Source organism: Nannospalax galili, unplaced genomic scaffold (genome assembly GCF_000622305.1).
Source record: "Nannospalax galili isolate Female #2095 unplaced genomic scaffold, S.galili_v1.0 scaffold76, whole genome shotgun sequence".
NCBI classification, from domain to species: Eukaryota; Metazoa; Chordata; class Mammalia; order Rodentia; family Spalacidae; genus Nannospalax; species Nannospalax galili.
In genome coordinates this window covers 2,317,492-2,324,991 of record NW_008339767.1, presented here as the reverse complement: position 1 = coordinate 2,324,991, position 7,500 = coordinate 2,317,492, and the positions used below count along the sequence as shown (strand labels likewise).

The 7,500-nt window shown below is 34.1% G+C and overlaps 1 protein-coding gene across 1 annotated transcript in view; it reads left to right on the top strand.

The window, feature by feature from the left end:
* Positions 1-7,500, top strand: part of Trhde (thyrotropin releasing hormone degrading enzyme) — a 468,335-nt gene that overhangs the window by 300,849 nt on the left and 159,986 nt on the right. The window lies entirely within an intron of this gene.

Here is a 7,500-nt window from a genome sequence, read left to right as displayed (position 1 = left end):
TGATGATTAACACAGAGATCCATAAATGGTCAATGTGTAGAGAATAAGAGACTGCTGAATGCTTAGCCCTAAGTGGCACAACTATATTGTACCCTCTCCTCTAAGGCTCAGGGATCATTGCAGAAGCGGTATGACAGATTATAAGACTCAGAGGTGATATATGAATACAAAGAAACTGTTGTGTGAACACCATAGCACTTCTGACATGCCAATCCCTGAGCAAACTCAAGCCAGATGGCCCCGGATGAGTAGGGGAGCTGGACAGGAAGCAACAGCACTAGCTGAGGATATATTGGCAATTGATAGGTGCTGGGGGAGGGAGAGTCAGTTTTTCTTACTGGTGTGATGCCTGGTAGATTGACCAACCTGCAATAGATAGGTCCACACCAGGAACACTTCAGAAACACAGATTAGACTCAATAGGCCTCAAGTAAAAGACAAATACTAATAGAGGACAAAAAGCTAGGGAAATAGTCAGGTGGGGGTGAAGAGAGGGAAGGGGTTGAATATGATCAAAATACATTGTATAAAATTCTCAAATCAATAAAAATATTTGAAAATTCTTTGCAGCTTAATAAAAAATTTATTCCAAATCAGTGCTCTACACTAATTTTCAGATAAATGTCCAACTAACACTCATTATACCAGCGTGATTGTTTAATAAACTGTATATTGTTGTAGGCATAGGCAGCTATAAAGTTCACTATTCATCCAAAACTAGTCTGCCGCTTCAAAAGGGCAGTGCCATCTTTTATATTATACATAATTTAGGACACTATTTCATATTTAAATGTTTCTGAAACCTAATTGTTAATGATCACATTAAATATTTAATTTATGGCATTTGTTAGCATAATATTATGTAAGCATCTTTAAAAATGTTTTATTTGTTTTATTATTTATTTATTTTATGTATGAGTTATTGCCTACATGTATGTGAGTGCACCCATGTCAGGCAATGCCATGGAGGTCAGAAGAGGGCTTCAGATTCCCCTGGAACTGGAGTTAAGGACAGTTCGTAGCCACCATGTGGGTGCTGGGAATTGAACCCCAGTCCTCTGCAAGAGCAGTCAGTGTTCTTAACTGCTGAGCCATCTCTCCAGCCCCTGTGTAAGCATCTTTTAAAAGTATTGTTTATTTAGCTTTTTTGATACATCTTTTGCATTAACATTAATTTATGTTGTATTTTTCTTAATACAGTAAATTTCATATGGGTTTCCAGCTGTGATCATTTAACCCTGACAGGGAACAATTGTTTCACAGTAAATAATGAGGATACTGTTTGTTGGCTGGTAGTCAAAGACATTGACATCTTTGAGGATTGTTACAGCCTGGTGTGCTTAAGTTAAACAATGAATTTGGGATTCAAAAACATTTAGATTTTTCACAACCAAATCATGTTGTCTGAATTTCCTTAAACAAAATTAAAATCCTTTTATACATTCAATACTGTTACTTGTTTGTAGCATGTTTTTATCTTTAAAAAACAAAATAAATATTTTATCACTGTTCTTAAACAGTTGCCTTCTTAACATACACCACAATATATTCACAATTAAATTTAAGAGGAATTAGCTTACAGTTCTAGAGGCTGAAATTTCTTATAAATAAGAAATTTATATGAAATATGGGAGATTGAACTAAGATTGTTTTTCTAAAGATTAAGAATTTTTCCAAAGAAGTTTATTTGTGACTTTTAAGTAAAAATCTTAAGAAAAATATGAGACTCCCAGTCTTACCAAGTATTCATTATCTTAAACCCAAACTGTAAATATTACTATTTTGTTGGACTTAATATTGTTTCAAACAAATAAAGCTTTAGATTTGAAACCCTTACATAATTTTCTATCTCTTCTCCCTTTTCCCTTCCTAGAGATAACAGTTAAATTGCTATAGTTTGTGTCCAGAATGCCCTCAAAGGACCATGTGTCAAAGACTTGTCACAGGGTGCTTCTGGAGGCAGCAGAGCTTGAGGGTAGGAGGAATGAGCTCCTCGCAAGCCTACTTGTAGTAGGACTGTAGCTCCTTCCTTTGCTCTCTACCTCTCTTTCTTAACCATGAGGTTTGGCTCTACCATGAGCTCTCTACATGATGTATGGCCCCATCACAAGCCCCCAAGCACTGTTACCAATAAGTCATGAATTTCAGCCACTAGAACTGTGAGCTAAGATAAACCTTTGCTTTTTACAATTTGATTTTTCTCAGGTATTTGCTATAGTAACAGAAATCCAAGTATACAGCGCAAACGTGATTTCACTTTTATCATATTTTCTTCTTTATCATATTTTACACCTGTCATTTATCTTCACTTCCATAAAACAGGAATAAAGAAAAACTCATAAATCCATTTCCATTTCAAAAACTTAAGTTTGTGCTTTTTGTTTACCAGAAGCTGCTTAAATTAGAGCCAGAAATTCAAAGCAATTCTACAAATGACATCTTTCTACTCATATCCTTGTATTCATGTGGAAGGGCCACTCACCACAGACTTGGCAGAGGAAGGGCTGGGCGCAAGGTGCAGCATGTACATTCCCCATGTTAATATTTTTTTATTGTGGTAGACAATTGGAACCCATTTTCCTGTCTTTCCTCGGTGTCCACACATCTATTCCTCTTTGTTTTCATCTAGTGATTCTGCTTTTGCTTCACTTAAGTTATTGAAGCAACCAATGAATCAGTGTTCGCCTACCTCCAATCCCGTGCATCTTGCCTTTCAATTCCCACAGTTCCCATTTCCTTTGCTCTTTATTGAAGTGGATCAATCTATGCTATGATATAAACCTTCTCCGTTGTGTTTCTCTGTTGCCTATTTGCAATAGTTCTTGAAGAGCTGTCTCTATTCCTGTGGTTCATCCATTTTCCTTTCTCTTCTTTTCTGTAGATCTTATAATATTTTGATCTCACTAAACAAAAAATTTGACTTACATTTATCCAGTCTATTTATTTCTAGCTTTATGATTTTTTACTATAAAACTGAAGTTACTTTCTTCTTTCTTTCTTTTAAAATTTCTGTAAGTATGCTTTATACCAGTTGACCAAACCTATCTGTCAAGTAAAGAAATTAATTCCACATTCCAAACCTAGTTTGTTTTCTCAGGCATATTTTTTAATGATGAGGACTGTCTTCTTGAAATACTTTTCAGGGGGAAGTGATACGAATTCCTTGGCTATTTATCTTTCATTTCTTTGATGAAATAGATTGCTCTACACAACCTCCTTATGTTGGGAAACCCAGGATCCATTCTTTCCGTTTTCTGTGCTTCTCCCTCTGGCTTCTTCCACATGGGAATCTGGCCTTCCTAGCACCAATTTTCTCTTGCATTCTTGATTTCAAAGTTCAGCCATTTTCTCTCTCTACCAGAATCTTTTTTCATTATTAATATGAATCATTTCTTCATTCAATAAATATTTATACCCAACAGTAAATGTATTTAATGCATTTTCTTATTCTTTTATACTGTGTGGAACTTGAGCGTTCACCCTGCCAGTGCTCTAGCCACCCTCATGTGGCTATCTTAGTTCCCCCATAAATAATTGGAGTTTGGATTTATTCTACTAGGTTACTTATTTATTACGTGCCTTTTTGGTCTAGTTTATGGACTCCAAGAAAGCTCTACATGGGCTTTATCCTGGGTCATTTTTAGGCACAGGAAGCATTAAACAATTATTTATGTTTTAAATAAGATTTAAATTTACTGCAGCATGTCATTTCCTCCCAAAGCACTGGCCATGTATGTATATATGATGGCACTAGAGCACTCATGGAGCCGTAGTGCATGCCCTCACTCACGCTCGATATTTTGAAAGTTTCAGTTGCTTTTCTGGTTTACAGCCATGCGGTGCTATCTTTTTTTTTTTAACCCTCATTTTTTAAATTGAATTTTTATGACTTTCATACAATATAATTTGGTGATATTTAGAGCCTCTCTCCTATCTACACCTCCCTTCATTGTTCCCCATGTAATTTAATGTGTATGTTGCATATATATATATGCTTGTTTTAATTTATATTTCCTTATTAATTAGACTATGTCTATGTGTTTATTGCTCCATGTTCTTTTTTTTTTTTAATTTTCTGTTTGTATTGATTGCTCATTTTCCAGTTAAATTTTTTTTTTTGTTTTCTTTGCTCATCCTTTTAATTCATTAAAGAGGGTCAATTTAAAAAAATTGGATATTAATCTTTATTTGCTAGTGAAACTGAAATAGGGCTTTTAATGCCTTTTATCATTTTCATTTGTTTATTTTTTTTTACTGGTTTTTATGAGACAGGGTCTCCCTATAGTCCCAGCTGGCCTGGAATTATCTATGTAGGCCAGGTTGGCTTGATCTCATAGAGATCCTTCTGCCTCTGTCTCCAGTTGGCTGAGCATAAAGGCATGTACTACCATGCCCACTTATTTCTGAATAATGTTTATTGTTGCTTCATTTCTTTTTGTATTGTTTCTTTTGCTATTTTGCTTTTTCTTTTGTGCTTTTATTTTCACCTCTATGAAGAATTAATATAATGCTTCACAACTGAGTGTATTTTAGAGGCTGGCCTTAATGTTACTAATGAATTCCTCTTACCTTCTAGTTTATTAAAATATACTATAATTTTTTCCTGAATGCCAAGTCTTGTCAAATGTGTTTCACAAGGATAAAGGATACTGATAATAAATTACTTTTCTTCTTCAAAGTATTAATGCAGTAAATTTCATAAACAGATTTTTTATTAAATAATCAGTCAACTTATATTATAAACTAAACCTATCATTCCATTTACATTGCTTTGTATATCACTTAAGTTGCTATATATATATAGAGAGAGGGGGGAGTAACTGTTCTTTATATTAGCATATATACTATATAAATGGGATTTTAAGAAACATTCTACACACACACACACACACACACACTTCAATAGATGATTGCATAAGGAATATTGGCCTATGCTTTATCTTTTATAGTTTGTATAGTTACACAGCATCACCAAAAACTAGGAAGCTTTTATTCTTTTCAATTAAATTTTAGTACTTAGTGTAAGAAAAAATAAAATATCACAATATTTCCTTTAAAACTCTACTTGAATATAAAGCTTGTATTGGTGTGTGTGTGGGTGCATGCATGTCGGTGTGTGTGTGGGTGCGTGCATGTCGGTGTGTGTGTGTTATTTTAGGTTTTTATGTTCTTATAAATATCTGGGTAGATTTTAATCATTTTCAGAAGTTAAATTTATTTACAGAAAACACTTTAAAAATATTTAATTAATTAATTAATTAATTAATTTTTAAATGTACATGTGTGCATTGCCTGCATGTAGGTAAGTGCACCTGTGTCATGCAATGCCTGCAGAGGACAGAAGAGGCTGTCGGATCCCCTGGAACTGGAGTTACTGACAGTTGTTAGCTGCCATGTGGGTGCTGGGATTCGAACCTGGGCCTTCTGCAAGAACAACCAGTGTTCCTAACTGCTGAGCCAATTCTCCAACCCTAGAAAATACTTTTTAACAGAAGTTTTATAGTTAGTAGGAAAGATGTTAAAAATCTTATTAGTTTTAATTCTAACATTTTACAGTCATATGCCCATTTTTCTAATACTGTTCATTTGCATATTTTTTCCTTCTCTTTTTACCTTGATCATTGTTTTAATCTAGAATTTTACTTTATTATTGATTTTTTAAATTGTAGATTCTTTATATTTAATTTTTGGTATTTGAAACCTTTTATGTCCCATTTTGTTAACTTTTACTTTTAATTCTGTTCTTTCATATCCATTTGTTTGTGCATACAATAGTGTATTGTTTCAAACTTGAGTTGAAAGCTGATGCTCAAGTGTCATTTCAGGAGCTCCTGAAAGGCCCTTGTTCTTGTTTCAAGCTTTGTGGTTCTTTCTTTAGTTATAGTCCTCTTACTGGATTGACTACTGTCTGACTGCTATTGCCTGAATACTGATAAAACATGTGGTCAGGGTGAAGAACATAAGCCAAATTTCATGACAGGGCAGATTGAGTACTTGTGTATTGACTCCAATCCCATGATCTGGATTGCTAAAATGAAGCTAGCAAGAAGGTGGATAACTCTCCTACTCAGATTTTCCTCTTGGTAACAGGGAAGTTATGTCCTCAATAATAGGAAAGCTAAGAAAAAATAAGAATAATATGATCTACATTTAGTTGTTGAAGGGAGAAACATTTAAAATGGTTAGTGATTTATGTAAAATAATGTGATAAGCTGTATATTTCAAATGTAGACGTTATAGCCTCAGAAGAGAGAAAAACATTAAGAATCACCAATTTGTGAGAAATGTAGTATCATAAGACAATTTTTTTGTGTGTTTTGAAGATTATATACGACATATAGACTCATGAAGTAAAGGCCCTTTGCCACACAAATCTACTGGTTTGTTTTTAATCCCTAGAACTCATTTAAAGGTAGAAAGAGAGAACAGACTTCAAAAAATTGTCCCCTGATGCCCACATGCACACCATGGCAGATGACCTTACCTGTCACACACAGTGTGCACGGACACACACACACACACACACACACACACACACACAGAAGTAATAATAGATTTTAAAAAATTTAAAAGAATGTATAGGATCTAGAATTTTGAATGCATTTAAGGGCAATATCATTGCACCTGGGGTAAATGACACTACGAAAATATGCGCATTTACACATGTTCATGTGAGGAGATGGGCTTAATTTAATGAGAGTGGAAGCCGATTGCCTGTGTATTTTGGAAAAGTGTTAATAGGGAATATTGAATCTCATTAAATGGGCTTGATTATTATCTTATCAATGTTTGTTAAATATTTTAGGGAAGAGGGATATAGCTTACAAATGATGATGATGATGATGATGATGATGAATGTGATGACAATAGCAATATACTTTTCTTGAAGCTTGTTATATGACAAACTCTATAAGTGTTTTATGAATAATTTTAATGACTTGTCGGGAAAAATACAGGTGGGTTTTATTTTGATTATTAATTGAAATAATATAGTTGCCATCATCATTACTATTATTTCTGAATTCTAATAGTGCATATGTAAGTAATTTAATGTGTCTGAGTAGATGGCAGAACTAGGACTCTTGGCAGACATTATGCTTCTGAAGTAATTATTAAAATTAGTCTGATGTAGCCCACAGGATGGATTTGTGAGTGTTAGAATGTATGGGGCTGTCATTAAGAGACCGTGAAATGTTTCAGCTATGCAGAGGTACAGGTTTGGCCTCAGGAACTCATAAATCAGAGGACTCCAACATTCTAAGCACGGGCGATGGAGCAGTTGGCATTCATTTTGCTATCTTGGGCAAAATGAATTTCTTTTCATTTTCATCCCCCTTTTCCTCTTATTTTATTCTTTCTTTTAGGTAGTCAGTTTGAGTGAAGGATATTCTAGATTAGGCATTTTCTTCCCCCAAATCTCTATATTCCACTTGCTAAAACAGCTGTTATTAAATCTTTAAAAGAAGAAAATATGTTTTATTAAATTCATGGGGAATTTAA